At 43.6% G+C, this 17139-nt stretch overlaps 1 pseudogene; it reads right to left on the minus strand.

The window, feature by feature from the left end:
- The window catches only part of LOC125536308, a 107330-nt pseudogene that overhangs the window by 27610 nt on the left and 62581 nt on the right, over nt 1-17139 (minus strand).

Below are 17139 nucleotides of genomic sequence, written 5' to 3' on the forward strand. Positions count from 1 at the left end.
TTGGGGATCACCAGTACTTCTAGTGGAGAAGAAGGATGGATCGTTAAGGATGGTTGTTGATTATCGAGGATTGAATGAAGTAACCATCAAGAACAAGTACCCACTACCGATGATGAATGATCTGTTTGATCGATTGCAATGAGCTAAGGTATTTTCCAAGATCGATGTGCGATCAGGATACCATCAGTTGAAGATTCGAGAACAGGATATACCTAAGACGGCTTTTACCACCAGGTATGGGTTGTACGAGTATACCGTTATGTCATTTGGTCTGACTAACGCACCTGCATATTTTATGAACGTGATGAACAAAGTGTTTATGGAGTTTTTGGATAAGTTCGTCGTAGTGTTCACTGATGATATCCTGGTTTACTCAAAGAATGAAGAGGAGAATAAGGAGCATTTGCGTTTGGTACATGGTAAGCTCAAAGAACATCAGTTATATGCCAAGTTTAGCAAATGTGAGTTTTGGTTGAAGGAAGTTGGATTTCTCAGACACGTTATATCCGGAGAGGGTATAGCAGTAGATCCCACTAAAGTTGACACTGTAACAAATTGGGAAGCGCCAACAACAGTTGGAGAGATCCGGAGTTTTCTTGGACTTGCAGGATACTATCGGAGATTCACTGAAAATTTCTCGAAGATTGCAAAGCCTATGACGGAGTTGTTGAAGAAGGATACCAAGTTCATATGGACCGAGGAACATGAGGCCAGTTTCCAGGAGTTGAAGAAACGTTTGGTTACATCACCAGTGTTGATTTTGCCAGATCAGACCAAGGATTATGAGGTGTATTGCGACGCTTCACGTTGAGGACTTGGAGTAGTGCTTATGCAGGAAGGAAGAGTTGTTTCATATGCCTCACGACAGCTTAAGCCTCATGAGTTAAATTATGCCACGCATGATTTGGAGTTAGTAGCCGTAGTGCATGCATTGAAGACATGCAGACATTTTCTCATTGGAAACCATTGTGAGGTGTACACAGATCACAAGAGTTTGAAGTATATTTTCACGCAGAAGGAGTTGAATCTCAGGCAAAGGAGATGGTTGGAGCTCATCAAGGATTATGATATGAGATTGCATTATCACCCCGGAAAGGCTAACGTAGTAGCCGATGCGCTGAGCCATAAGAGCCATGTCAACACCCTAATGTCGGGAGATTTACCAATGGAGATAGCCGAAAATCTTCGTAAGCTATGTTTGGAGATAGTCCCGAGAGGCTATGTAGCAGCATTGGAGATTCAGTCCACTTTGATGGATAAGATCAGAGAAGCCCAAAGGACTGACAAGGAGATCGCTTCTATTAAGGAGAAAATGAGCAAAGGAAAAGCTAAAGGATTTCGTGAGGATGAGCACGATACCTTATGGTTTGAAGACCGTGTTTATGTGCCCAACGACCCGGAGATCAGGAAGTTGATTCTGCAGGAGGCCCATGATTCACCATATTTGATTCACCAAAGAAATACCAAGATGTATTTCGATTTGAAGGATACTTTCTGGTGGACCGGAATGAAGAAGCATATTGCGGAGTATGTAGCAGTTTGTGATGTATGTCAGAGAGTAAAGGCAGAGCATCAGAAGCCAGCAGGATTGCTACAGCCATTGCCAATACTCGAATGGAAGTGGGATAAGTTAGGCATGTATTTTATCATAGGATTGCCCAGAACTCGTTCAGGCTATGACTCGATTTGGGTTGTAGTCGATCGTTTGACAAAGGTAGCTCATTTCATCCCAGTGAAGACTACCTATACCAGTGCCAAGTTAGCAAACATATACATGACTAGGATCGTGTGTCTGCATGGAGTTCCATGGAGCATTGTATCAGGAACCCAATTTACCTCAGAATTCTGGAATCAGTTGCACGAAACTTTGGGTACCAGGCTAGAGTTCAGTACAACCTTCCATCTATAGATAGATACACAGACCGAGAGAGTCAATCAGATTTTGGAGGATATGCTGAGAGCTTGTGCGCTAGATTACGGGTCTAGTTGGAACAAGAATTTGCCATACGCAGAGTTCTCTTACAACAACAGTTATCAATCCAGTTTGAAGATGGCCCCTTTTGAAGCTTTGTACGGAAGAAGGTGCAGAACACCATTTTCATGGGATGAAGTTGGAGACCGACAGTTGTTTGGACCGGATCTGATTAAGGAGTCTGAACAGAAGGTGAAATTGATTCGCCATAGGCTCAAGGTAGCCCAATCCAGGCAGAAGAGCTACGCAGATTCAAAACGCAAGGAGACAGTTTACGAAGTCGGAGACCGAGTTTATCTTCGAGTATCTCCACTTCGAGGAGTTAAGCGCCTTGGAGTTAAGGGAAAGTTAGCGCCACGTTTTGTAGGACCATACAAAGTTTTGGAGCATATGGGAGAAGTAGCCTACAAGTTGGAATTGCCTGAAGGATTGTCAGGAGTTCATGATGTATTCCACGTTTCCCATTTGAAGAAGTGCCATGCAGAGATGGCTGATATACCGCTGAGAGATACAGTGCCGCTGGAAGCGATTCAGTTGGACGGTGATTGGACCTATGAGGAGAAACCAGTCAAGATTCTTCAGTATGCCAGTCGAGCCACCCGCAGCAAGGTTATCAAGTTCTGCAAAGTTCAGTGGAGCCACCACACGGAGGATGAACCCACCTGGGAACGAGAGGAAGAATTGTTGAAGGACCACCCTCACCTATTTTCTAGCCAACCCGAATCTCGAGGGTGAGCTTCATCTTAAGGGGGGTAGGTTTGTAACATCCCAAATTTTTAATTTGGGATGCTATACACTAGATAATCATTGCATATCATATTTTATTGCATTTTGGTTGATCCTAGAAATTCTACGTGACTCAAGGACCCTCAGAGAGAGTTGGGGATTAGTTATTTTCATATTTGAGTTTTCTCAAATTTTGAAAATAGGATCATTTGATTTTATTTATTTTATCTTCAATTATTTCTATTATCAAAATATGAGAGAGGGAATAAAATGACTTTCCCAAAATAAAGAAATATTGAGGATTTAATAAAAAAAATCAAATAAGATTTTATTTTGAATTTATTTGCTATTTTATTTGAATTTACGAAAAATGCACGTTTTTCAAAATTGCATTTAGGCCCCAAATAAATTTTCATCCTGTGCGGCTTGATTTTAGAAGCCGGGGAAAATTTATTTCGGGATTTTTGGAGTCCGTTTATTCCTTTTGTTTTTTTTCTGAGCGTAAGTTTTCTTTAAAGTCGAACCGACCTAACCGGGCCGTGTCCGACCAGGACACCTGGCCCGCCTGGCCTTTTTATAGCCACGAGGGCCCGACCGGAGCCGCAGCCCCTGCAGAAACCCTAGTTGCCTCGATCCGCGTGCCACCGCCGCCTCGATCCGCGCGCGCCGCCGCACCGGTGCCGCGCCGCCCCGCCATCATTTGCCGAAGCCGCCCGAGGTAGCCGTTGTTGCCTCGGTTTTCGCGAAGAAAACCGATCGGTTTTTTTTCGAAAACCTAGATCTGTTTTTTTATTTTCTTCGGTTCGGTTTAGTTTATTTAGCGAGCGTTTCGTTCATTCGTTTTAAAGAACGCGTTCATTGTTTAGATCCAGATAACGAATGTTCGTTCGTTAATCTGTTCGTCGTTTTTCTTTTTCTCGGATTTATTCCGCGATTTTTCTGATCGTGATTTCTGATTCGATTTTCGTTCTAGTATAACTTTTCGCTCGTTTATCGGAATCAGGCGATTCAAGCGCCTGGAGTTTTGTCTCAAAACCCTCTCTCCGTTTAACCAACTCAAATAAGTTTTTGCCTCTGTAAAATTTGACCTAGATCCAGAATAGTAAACGAAGCTTGTTTCTTTTGCCGTTTGACTTTCGTTGCTTCGTTCGATTTGGTTCTTTTTGCCAACCGGAGTTCTTAAGTTGAACTTTCTGGTTAGATCTCTTATTTGAGTTTTACCTGTGCATTAGTTGAGTACTTATTGTATGCTTGTTTGTTTGCGATAGCGTACTCGGAGTGCGCCGCTTGTTACTTCGAATTGCTAGGTTTTGCGGATCATCAGCAAGGCAAGTAACACTTTGATCATACATCCTACTACCCAGTGTTTATTGCATTAGATCAATCCTCACACATTGCATGATTATGATCTAATTAAATTGTGGGTTTGGGAAGTAGATGAGGTAGTACCTATCACCTGTCTTATTATCAAACCTTTGGGAGTTACTTCTACGTTTCCTTATTATGCCATGCTATGCTAGTAGACATGGATTGGGTGAGTGTATCCATGACAGATGTGAGATTGTTGAATTAATGGTTTATCTAAGGTGGCAACTTAAATACATATCTGGGTGGATTGAGGCACCTGGGTATTCTAGCGATTGCCTGTTTTTCTTTTGGACCGCCACCCAGGCTCAAAGGGATCATGAGGTTATTCATACTCGAAACTTCCGTGTGCAGCCACAAGCTACTATGGGCTCTAGCATAGTTGATTAAGTCGTGCGAACTCTTACAGTGGTAGACTAGAAGATGTAGGGGAAAGTAGGTGTAACGGTCTACCCGATCGTAAGGTGCTAGCGCTTCTGAAAGACTATGTCTCGGTCATCCGTTTCTCAAACACCATGTAGTGCGAGAATCCCAGCGGAGGAGATCGAGTCTTATGGGGAAAAGTGCGCAAACCTCTACAGAGTGTATAAACTAATCATGGTTAGCCGTGTCCCCGGTTATGGACAGCTTGAGTATCTAGTACTTGGATTATCATGTGAATCTCATCATGTTACTCTAAATAATTTTGTTGGGTTTTAATGATGATGCTTAATTGGGATTGAGAGGGTGTCTACACTCTCAATGTTTAACAACCACCATGATAGGTAAATAAAATTTATTCCTTTGCAGTAGGGGAAAATTGGCTTTATGGAAAACCGTAACCATGGAGCTTTCCACCAGCCAAATATGCATATAGTATAGTCTTATTCCTTCATTGCTCTCTATGTGTTACATTGTCAGCTTATTCCATGTCCTGACCCGTTTCGGGCTGCAACGTTTATGTTGCAGACTTTTCAGACGACGAGTAAGGTGCTTTTTAGGTCGGGCTTCTATACTCAGTGATGCCGTTGGAGTTGATGGACTCACTTATCTTCCAAGCCTTCCGCTATTATCGTTATTAGATGGCCTTAAGCCATATTTATTGTAATAAGTTCTCTTTTGAGACACTCGATGTAATAAGTGTGTGATTGCTACTCTATTATAAATCCTTCAAGTACTGTGTGGTGTCAGCATTACTGATCCAGGGATGACACCTGAGCACAGAGATTGGACCGTTTGAGGTCTGGTCGCTACAACCGAAACCATTATGCTTGTTGTGAGAAGCTCTGGTTTGTGAGAAGCATATACTCGAACCTGCCCCAAATGGGACAAATTTTTTAACACGGCATGTTGATGCCGCTCCATGATAGCATGCCAAGTTTCATGAATTTCAGACGAGTTTTGGATTTACTAGAATTAAATAACCAGGCATCTCAATGTTTTCTCGCTAATCAACAGTGCCTGGTGTTTGAATTTCATTCCCATCTCTTGCATGGGACCAAGAAATTCACCCAAGGACAGATATTAGATTTTTCAACCAACCTTAGTGCATTGGAGCATGTGCTTGTAGTTCAAATTTGAATTATGCACATAAAATGCCTAGAAAAACCAGTTAATGCATAAAAATGTCCAAACAAACCCCGAAAAATCACAAAACTTGATACAACACTCCTATTGTTCTATGTTGACACTAGAAAATATTTGAAAGCAATAAGAGGCAATGGATATCATTTTGTCCCCAAAGGTGGGACATTCCCTACCGAAACCATCATGCTTGTTTTGATAAGCTCTGGTTTGTGAGAAGCTTATATCCAAACCTTCCCCCAATGGGACAAAAATTTCACCACGGCATGTTGATGCCGCTCCATGATAGCATGCCAAGTTTCATGAATTTCAGATGAGTTTTGGATTTAATAGAATTTAAAAACCAGGCATCTGAACATTTTGCCGGCAATCAACAGTGCCATGGTGTTTGAACTTCATTCCCATCTCTTGCATGGGACCTAGAAATTCACCCAAGGACACACATGGGATTTTTCAACCAACTTTGGTGCATTGGAGCATGTGCTTGTAGTTCAAATCAATTATGCAGATAAAGTGCCTAGAAAACACAGTTAATGTATAAAAAAGGCCAAACGAACCCCGAAAAATTCCAAGATTGAACACAACACTCCTGTTGTTGAGACTAGAAATTTTTTTGAAAGCAATAAGAGGCAACGGTTATCGTCTCGTCCCCAAAGGTGGTACGTTCCCTATAGAAACCATCATGCTTGTTGTGAGAAGCTCTGGTTTGTGAGAAGCTTATACCCAAACCTACCCCAAATGGGACAAAATTTTCACCACGGCATGTTGATGCCGCTCCATGATAGCATGCCAAGTTTCATGAATTTCAGATGAGTTTTGGATTTACTGGAATTTAAAAACCACGTATCTCAACGTTTTGCCAGCAATCAATAGTGCCCTGGTGTTTGAAATTCATTCCCATCTCTTGCATGGGACCTAGAAATTCACCCAAGGACATACATGTGATTTTTCAACCAACTTTAGTGCATTGGAGCATGTGCTTGTAGTTCAAATTTGAATTATGCACATAAAATGCGTAGAAAACCCAGTTAATATATAAAAAAGGCCAAGCGAACACCGAAAAATTCATTCCCATTTCTTCCATGGGACCTAAGCATGCAATGAAGGACACAGATTTGATTTTTCAACCAATTTGTATGCACCGGAGCATGTGCATGTAGTTTAATTTTGAATTGTCAACCTGAAATGGCAAGAATACCAGTTTAATGTATGAAATGTCCAAACGAACCCTGAATAATTCCAATTCTTTTACGGCACACATATAGTTGCATGTTCACTACAGATAAAAGGTCTAGCAATTCAAACACTGTCCATTGCCGATGTGACCCCATTTTGTAATTCAAATCAAGTAGATCCCACACAGTTTATTCTCACCAACCGTGTGAGATCTAGCACAAAATATCTTGGAGCACCGTCGGTGTATAGTACGCCTATGGCTTACGCAAGAAGGTGTGTCGGCTATAGTCCACAGCCGGCGTGTCAAGCACACTAGCTCGCTCCCTAAAACTCCCGCATGTGCATCCCTCTCTGCTTCAGTCCCTTTATTCAAATTTTCAGTAGCCCCGGCATTTTACTCCCGCCTCTGCATCCCTCGCAATCTCAAAAATATCTGCTCGCCCTTGATCCAAATTTTTAGTATCCCCGCCTTGTTACTCCCGCCTAGTAAAATTTTCAGTTGCCGCAGTATTTCCTCAAACACAACCTCCGCTCACACAGACACACACAATCCTCAAAACCATTGGTAGGTAGTCGCCATCGTCGGCGCCTCCATCCTCAACCTCTGCCTATGTGCCGGGGAGCTCGAGTAGCCAATGGCCAAAAAGAGGTTTATCGCGGCCTTTTCGCCCGACGCCGGCAAGGTGGCCGCCGAGCTGTCCCCGTCGCCTTCCGCGGGCCCGATCCGCCGTCGCCGGTCCCCTGATCCGCCCGCCGCCGCGCCCCTACGCCGGTTCGAGGACTTCCCTGTCCTTCCCCGAACCTGGCAGCCGACGAAGTCCTACCACAGGGTCCGGCAGCGGCGGTGGGGGACGTGGGTCGCCGAGATTACAGATCGAGAAACCCACACCCGCCGGTGGCTCGGTAGCTTCCACACGGCCGAGCTCGCGGCCATGGAGTACGACCGCTGGTAGGTCCGCTACATTGGCGTGGCGGCTAGGCTCAATTTCCCTTTCGGCACACGTCCGGTCCACCTCGTTCCGCCAAAGCCAGGGGTGGTGCGCTCCGCTATGGCGCGGGAGGAGCGCGAGGCGTGGGAGCGTCTCAAGGCCGAGGCTGCCGACGAGGCCTACATGCAAGAGCTCTGCTGGCAGCACCCGGAGCTCATGGCAGCGGAGCGGGCGATCTTTGCCGGTGCCGAGGGTGGCGAGGTTATCACGCTCTCCTCCGATGACGAGGTCGAAGGCGGTGAGGACGGCGGCATGGAGGGCGGCGAGGTTATCGCACACTCCTCTGATGACGAGGTCGAAGGCGGCGGCAACGGTGGCATGGAGGGCGTCGAGGTGGGCCCCCAGGACGAGGAAGGATTGGCTCGACCTCTACTTCGACCGAAAGTAGTTTAGCTTAGTTTAAATTTATGTTTTATGTTCGGTCATGCAAAACTATCTATGTTTATGTTTGAATGCATGCTACTTTCGGTTGAACCTGCTTGGAACTTGATCAAATTGAAGTTTACAACCTTAAGTTTAGGGGATCGACTAGAAAAGGCCAAAAATTGTTGGAGTATATATATCCACTAAGGGTTTTAGTGCTTTAATTTTTAAGGATCACCTAGAGATGTCCTTATGACTTGTTTATTTCAGTTCTTCACAATGTGATGCTCTATATGTGCAACTATTTGTTGTGCAGTTCAATTTCATCAATAACAGTTCAACAATACCACTATGAATTACGATATTTGGTTGCTCTTAAGGATATTGCAGTTCACATGCCTTTTCGTTTTTCAATTGCTGTTTAGCAACATGCATTGTACTGAATAACTACATATGCAATCCCAGGCTACATAGCAACAAGGAAGAGTGTTACCTTAATGTTCTGATGATGTCTAAATATACATGTACTAAAATCTTATATAATGGGATGGATGGAATGTTTAACTACATCATTTTTCAATTGTTGTTTAGCTTCTAATATTAACTTGGTGCTTTTAGGTACATATATTATTGCCAAAGATCCACACTTCACCCTTTCTGCGCATGGGGCAATGAGATATTCATGAACCAGCATCAAGCAATGAAACTGATAAAGATTGTTACTAAAATGGGTCAAAAGATGCCAATGGAACTATTTGTTTACACTTTATGCAAGACAATAGTGAACTGCAGGATGGTAAGTAAGAACCTTGTAGCCTTCTTTTTACTGCCCGTAATGAGTTGTGTTAGATGACAATATCTTAATATTTTTTCTTTTGCAGTGGATCCTGAAGCAGTTTACTCAAGATTACCTCTCAAACTACATGATTGGCGGCCGGCCATCACAAGGGGTTGGACTAGAGTCATGCATGCCTTCTGCATCCAGGAGAGCACAATAGGGCCATTCCTCTTCCCCTTGTTCAGCAACTGGAATGTCTGTCGCCTCTTTATTTACCATCTATAATAGTACAAGTATAGAACCCTGGTACATCATTCTTTATTTGGTGCTTCTGTAATTCTTAAACATATGTACCTGTGAATCGAATAATGCATTGGTTGTTTGAACCTGATGGATATCAATAAAGCTATAGCCTACTTTCAAGTTTAAATTAGGTACAGTTTTAAATAGCAGTAATTAAATTAGGGCGAAATTACGTTGTGCAGGTCATTACGGCACACACAGTTGGTAAAACACAAACATTTGCGATATACACAATAATCCGAGACGGTTCACAGAGAGGAAACGTGTGCAAGCATGCACAAAGTTGCCATTTGCAAAGCGCATGTGATGTCAGACACTATCACATACGGTGCGGGAAAACTAAATGTGTGTAATTGTCTACCTATCATACATGGTTTATAATCATGAACTGTTTGGGATGTGCCTGGCATCATAAATCTCCCGTGCCTAGAATCTGCCTAGAAAACTGCCATGCTTGGAATCTGCATGGTTTTAGGCAGAACCACAAAACTCCGACTGCGATGTCAATGTGAGCACAAACGAGTGGCCAGGATGAAGCATTTGGGATATTCGAGATATCGGAAATGGTTATATAGGGACAACTGTATGCATCAAGGCTCTCTATCCCCAATGGTTTCTAGGTCGTGTGGGAAGGACCCCCCTATCGCCCACACTCACTTGGCGACGGTTCCAAATGCCATCACGGAAAGGGGTAAAAAAACTGTTTGTTTAGGACCGACGCGCACCAGTGAGTGACACAACATGGTGCTACGGGCTGAGTGTCAGTTGATTCCTAGAACACCGTCATATGCGCTCAGTGGTAGCACTCGAAGATCGATGTGGAAGGTGTGGTCGAGTACTTACCATGCCAATTGGCGCACTAATACGTCTCCAACGTATCTATAATTTTTTATTATTCCATGCTATTATATTATCTGTTTTAGATGTTTTATATGCATTAATATGCTATTTTATATTGTTTTTGGGACTAACCTATTAACCTAGATCCCAGTGCCAGTTTCTATTTTTTTCATTGTTTTAGAGTTCCGCAGAAAAGGAATACCAAACGGAGTCCAAACGGAATGAAACCTTCACGATGAGTGTTCTTGGACCAGAAGACACCCAGGAAACCTGGAGATCAAGTCGGAGGAGCCACGGGGCTGTATTACAGAACTATTTCTTAGGTTGGCCTAATTTTACAGAAGTATTCGAGAGTTACAGACTACTACAGATTGTTCTGTTTTTAATAGATCATGTTTTCTATGTGTTGTTTGCTTATTTAGATGAACCTATGGGAAGTATCGGGGTACGAACCATGGAAAAGTTGGAATACAGTAGATATTAAACTAGTATAAATAAAGAATGAGTTCACAATAGTACCAAACGTGGTGATTTATTTTCTTATACTAAAGGAGCTTACAAGATTTTCTGTTGAGTTTTGTGTTGTGAAGTTTTCAAGTTTTGGGTCAGGATTAGATGGACTATGGAATAAGAAGTGGCAAGAGCCTAAGCTTGGGGATGCCCAAGGCACCCCAAGGTAATATTCAAGGACAACCAAGAGCCTAAGCTTGGGGATGCCCTGGAAGGCATCCCGACTTTCGTCTTCGTCTATCGGTAACTTTACTTGAGGCTATATTTGTATTCACCACATGATATGTGTTTTGCTTGGAGATTTCTGTACGATATGAGTCTTTGCTTTTTAGTTTGCCACAATCATCCTTGTCGTAAATACCTTTTGAGAGGGACATGCATGAATCGTGATCTATGTGCTTCACTTATATCTTTTGAGTTAGGAAATTTTGCTCTAGTACTTCACTTATATCTTATTAGAGCACGGCAGTGGTTTTTTTTATAGAAATTATTGAACTCTCATGCTTAACTTATATTATTTTGTGTCTTTAAACAGTATGGTAATTTGCTTTGCTTATAAATTTACTCCTAATATGATAGGCATCCAAGAGGGATATAATAAAAACTTTCATAGAAAGTGCATTGAATACTATGACAAGTTTGGTTCCTTATGATCGTTTTGAGATATAAAGATGGTGATATTAGAGTCCTACTAGTGAGTAATTTTGAATTTGAGAAATACTTGTGTTAAGGTTTGTGATACTCGTAGCATGCACGTATGATGAACCGTTATGTAATGAAGTTGGAGCATGAGGTATTTTTTGATTGTCTTCCTTATGAGTGGCGGTCGGGGACGAGCGATGGTCTTTTCCTACCAATCTATCCCCCTAGGAGCATGCGCGTAGTACTTCGTTTCGATAAGTAATAGATTTTTGCAATAAGTATGTGAGTTCTTTATGACTAATGTTGAGTCCATGGATTATACGCACTCTCACCCTTCCACGATGGCTAGCGTCTCTAGTACCACACAATTTTCGCCGGTACCATACACCCACCATATACCTTCCTCAAAACAGCCACCATACCTACCTATTATGGCATTTCCATAGCCATTCCGAGATATATTGCCATGCAACTTTCCACTATTCTGTTTATTATGACACGTTCCATCATTGTCATATTGCTTTGCATGATCATGTAGTTGACACCGTATTTGTGGCAAAGCCACCGTTCATAATTATTTCATACATGTCACTCTTGATTCATTGCACATCCCGGTACACCGAGAGAGGCATTCATATAAAGTCATATTTCATTGTAAGTATTGAGATGTAATTTTGACTTGTAAGTAAATAAAAGTGTGATGATCTTCATTATTAGAGCATTGTCCCATGCAAGGAAATAAAAAAGGGAGAGATAAGGCCGAAATAAAAAAAGAGAAGGCCCAAACAAAAGAAAAGAAATGAGAGAAAAGGAGAGAAGGGGCAATGTTACTATCCTTTTTCCACACTTGTGCTTCAAAGTAGCACCATGATCTTCATGATAGAGAGTCCCCTATGTTGTCACTTTCATATGCTAGTGGGAATTTTTCATTATAGAACTTGGCTTGTATATTCCAATGATGGGCTTCCTCAAATTGCCCTAGGTCTTCATGGGTAAGCATGTTGGATGCACACCCACTTAGTTTTCTTTTGAGCTTCCATAAACTTATAGCTCTAGTGCATCCATTGCCTGGCAATACCTACTCACTCACATTGATATCTATTGATGGGCATCTCCATAGCCCGTTGATACGCCTAGTTGATGTGAGACTATCTCCTTCTTTTTGTCTTCTCCACAACCACCATATTCTATTCCACCTATAGTGCTATGTCCATGGCTCACGCTCATGTATTGCATGAAAGTTTAAAAAGTTTGAGAACATCAGAAGTATGAAACAATTTCTTGGCTTTTAATCGGGGTTGTGCATGATTTGAATATTTTGTGTGATGAAGATGGAGCATAGCCAGACTATACGATTTTGTAGGGATAAGCTTTCTTTGGCAATGTTATTTTAAGAAGACATAATTGCCTTGTTAGTATGCTTGAAGTATTATCGTTTTTATGTCAATATTAAACTTTTGTTTTGATTCTTATGGATCTGAACATTCATGCCACAATAAAGAAAAATTACATGGATAAATATGTTAGGTAGCATTCCACATCAAAAATTCTGTTTTTATCATTTACCTACTCGGGGACGAGCAGGAATTAAGCTTGGGGATGCTTGATACTTCTCCAGCGTATATATAATTTTTTTATTGTTCCATGCTATTATATTATCTGTTTTGGATGTTTTATATGCATTAATATGCTATTTTACATTATTTTTGGGACTAACCTATTAACCTAGAGCCCAATGCTAGTTTCTGTTTTTTCCTTGTTTTAGAGTTTCGCAAAAAAGGAATACCAAACAGAGTCCAAACAAAATGAAACCTTCGCGATGATTTTTCTTGGACCAGAAGACACCAGGAGACTTAGAGATCAAGTCGAAGGAGCCACGAGGCAGCCACAAGGGTGGAGGGCACACCCCCTGTCTTGTGGGCCCCCTGTGACTCCCCTGACCTAATTCCTTCGCCTCTATATTCACATATATTCCCAAACCACCAACAGTATCCATGAAAATACTTTTCCACCGCTGCAACCTTTTGTACCCATGAGATCCCATCTAGGGACCTTTTTCGGCATCCTACCGGAGGGGGACTCAATCATACAGGGCTTCTACATTAACTCTATTGCCCTTCCGATGAAGCATGAGTAGTTTACCACAGACCTATGGGTCCATAGCTAGTTGCTAGATGGCTTATTCTCTCTCTTTGATTCTCAATACCATGTTCTCCTCGATGTTCTTGGAGATCTATCTGATGTAATCTTCTTTTACGGTGTGTTTGTCGAGATCCAATGAATTGTGGATTTATGATCAGCTTATCTATGAATATTATTTGAATCTTTTTTGAATTCTTTTATACATGATTTGGTATCTTTGTAATTCTCTTCGAATTATCGGTTTGGTTTGGCCAACTAGAATTGTTTTTCTTGCAATGGGAGAAGTGCTTAGCTTTGGGTTCAATCTTCTGGTGTCCTTTCCCAGTGATAGTAGGGGAAGCAAGGCATGTATTGTATTGTTGCCATCGAGGATAAAAAGATGGGTTTTACATCGTATTGCTTGAGTTTATTCCTCTACATCATGTCATCTTACTGAATGCATTACTCTATTCTTCATGAAGTTAATACTCTAGATGCAGGAATGAGTCGGTCAATGTGTGGAGTAATAGTAGTAGATGCAGAATTGTTTCGGTCTACTTGACACATACGTGTTGCCTATATTCATGATCATTGCCTTAGATATCATCATAACTTTGCGCTTTTTTATCAATTTCTTATTAGTAATTTGTTCACCCACCATATTATTTGCTATCATGGGAGAAGCCTCTAGTGAAACCTATGCCCCCCGGGTCTATTTTCCATCGTATAAGTTTCCGATCTACTATTTTGCAATCTTTTACATTCCGATCTATAAACCAAAAATATTTACTTTACCTTTTATTTAGTTTCATCTATCTCTATCAGATCTCACTTTTGCAAGTTACCATGATGGGATTGACAACCCCGTCATCACGTTGGGTGCAAGTTGTTTGATTTTTTGTGCAAGTACTAGGTGATTTGTGCGTTGTCTCCTACTGGATTGTTACCATGGTTCTCAAACTGAGGGAAATACTTATCTCTACTTTGCCGCATCACTATTTCCTCTTTAGGGAAAAACCAATGCAAGCTCAAGAAGTAGCACACACCAGTTTGTTGCAGAGCAGTCATTGTCCATTGGCCACACAGACTGAAACCAGGGGTAGCTCTTTAGTCTTGGCAGCAATCCGGGTGGTGAAACTTTCACTGATGAAACTGTGAGAACTCGCTGAATCGACCAGCAGCAACATGATCTGATCGCCAACTTGTGCATGCAGGCAAATAGTGGATGTACCTTCTTCTCCTGAAATGGCACGCTGACTCAGAGAGCAACATTCAGGTTCTTGTTGAACCAGTTCATCCAGCAGCCACAACGCGTGCACCGTGTCATCAGACAGAATTTCCCCGAAGTTACCCACCTCGATCATGAGGATTTGTCCCGTGTGTTTGCATTAATGTTCACGAGAGTACTTCTCATCACGGTCGAAACATAGCCCATTGGCTCATCGTAATGCCCATAGCTGCCACTCTCTGGCAAAGTCGTCAGCCGCTGGGCGCGGTGGTGCGGCGGCACGAGCTGGAATGGTGGCTGCTGCCGCGGAAAGTGGTGGCGGATGACCCACTAGGACAATACGTTGGCGATGTGCGTGTTGTCTCTCCAACTCCTCTTCCTGAGTACGTGCGAACACTGCAGCTCACGTGATGCTGGTCGGAGCCTGTAGGCGCACACCCAGCCGAAGCTTGTCTTTGAGACTGATCAGAAACTGGGAGATGAAGAACTGCATACTGAAGTTGGGATCCAACGACAGGAGATGGTACATTAGTGTCTAGAATTGATGATGATACTCTTGCGTGCTCCCGGTCTGACATAATTGAACCAACTGGTGCATTTGTGCCTCAAATTCCTCTGGTCCAAATTCCTCTTCTACTACCGCACGGCATGCTATCCAGCACAGTCCGGAATGTTTCTGACGATGTGCCTGCAGCCACATCGCCGCAAGTCCGTCCATGTACAGTGAGGTCGTGGTGACCCAGCTATGAGGGGCATGAGGTACAGCTCGAAGTATGAGACGCACTGCTTGAGCCAGATGCATGGGGCATCACCGTTGAATCATGGGAAGTCATGCTTGGGCGGTTTGGTGTATAGGTTGCTCCCGTGATCCCGATAGGAAGCCGTACGTGATGGATGGAGCAGTAGAGGCAGCCCGTGGTTGACGAGCTGTCCAAACGGCAACTGGGCTGCCCTGTTCCTGTAGAGCGATAGGGGCACGGGACGCGATGGCGGGGAGGTGTTGGTGGTGGTAGTGCGGGTGCAGAGGAGCCCGTCATTATCGGAATGGCGGATGACGACAGGGCGGCGGTGTGGTGTGTGGTGGAGGGGTTGAACATTAGCGTGGCCTTGCGAGCCTCATCCACATATGCCTGGTGAGATCGATTTGCTTGGAGAGGTGCTTGAGCTTGGTGGAGACTTGCTCCTTGTAGGAGAGCTGAGCTTGCTGCCGCTCGTCGGTCGTCTTCTGGTTAGCATCGAGGCGGAGGATGACCATCTCAAGCAAGCTCTGCAGCTTGTTGGTGGTCTCCGCCATCGCATCGAGAATGTGGCGGGTCTGCGCCGATGGCTTGGAAGGTGTCGTGGTCCCGCTCCAAATCAACCGAATCCCGAGCAGGATTTTGAGCGAGCTCGTCGGAGCGGCTAGCACCTGCCCCGATGGGTGTTACCGGCGATCGAGAGGGTATGAGATTTGTGACAGCGGTGAGTGGTGGAAAAAAATCTAGGCTTTGATTACCAGATTGTCATGACCTAGGGAGAAGGGGATCGGGATCGAGATCGAGAAGATAGGTGAGGAGCAACAGGGTTAGTGAGAGCGAGCTTGGAGAAGGGGAAAGGAGGAAACTGGTTCACAATTCACTTGCTGCGTCATCGTCTCATAAACGTACAATATGTAGCTGCCCACCTGGGCTCCAACCCTGGCCTGGGCCAACACACGTTACATGGCCTCCTGCCTAATACGCACGCCCCACACTCATTGCGGTTCAGTTAACTGCAGTTAACTGGACTGCACTTTCAGTCCACTTCAGATGTGTCATCTACAAGCGTGACATAGGGAAAGGGAGTATGGCCGGTGGCTCGATTCGGTATCATACGGAGGGTCCAAAGAAGCACTGGCAGCTCGTCAATCCAGCATCCGCCGCATTTCTGCAACTTATCAAAAGTTTTTGTCTTGAGCCCACGCAACACTTCTGCATTCATCCTCTCAGCTTGCCCATTGCTCTGGGGATGAGCAATAGAGGTGAAGGAGACCTTGCTCCCAAGGCTTTGGACGTACTGAATGAAGGTGAGGCTCGTGAATTGTGTGTCGTTGTCGGTTATCACTCTTCTGGGTACTCGAAAAAGGCACACCAATCCTTTCAAGCACTTGACGGCTTATTGTCCGTTCACCTTCCTCACTGGCTCCACTTCTGGCCACTTTGTAAACTTTTGATTGCAATGTAGAAGAATTCAAAGCCCCCAGTAGCACGGGGGAAGGGATCTTGGGCCCCCAGAGCGAAAATGGACAGGATAAAGGATCGTCTGGAGAGCTTGAGCGGGTTGATGAATGTTCTAGGAATGGAACTGACAGGCTTCACACTTGGTGACGAGTTCAGTTGCATCCTGGAGGCCTGCGGGCCAGTAGAAACCCTGCCAGAAGGCTTTTCCAACCAGGGCTCTTGATCCAATGTGAGAGCCACACATACCCCATGTATCTCAGCCAATAGCTTTAGTCCATCTTCCTGACAGATACACTTCAATTTCACCATGTTTGGCCTCTTTATGTATAGTGCCATCGACAAACTGGTACATACTGGAGCGACGG

The sequence above is a fragment of the Triticum urartu genome, chromosome 2 (assembly GCF_003073215.2).
Source record: "Triticum urartu cultivar G1812 chromosome 2, Tu2.1, whole genome shotgun sequence".
Classification (NCBI taxonomy): Eukaryota; Viridiplantae; Streptophyta; class Magnoliopsida; order Poales; family Poaceae; genus Triticum; species Triticum urartu.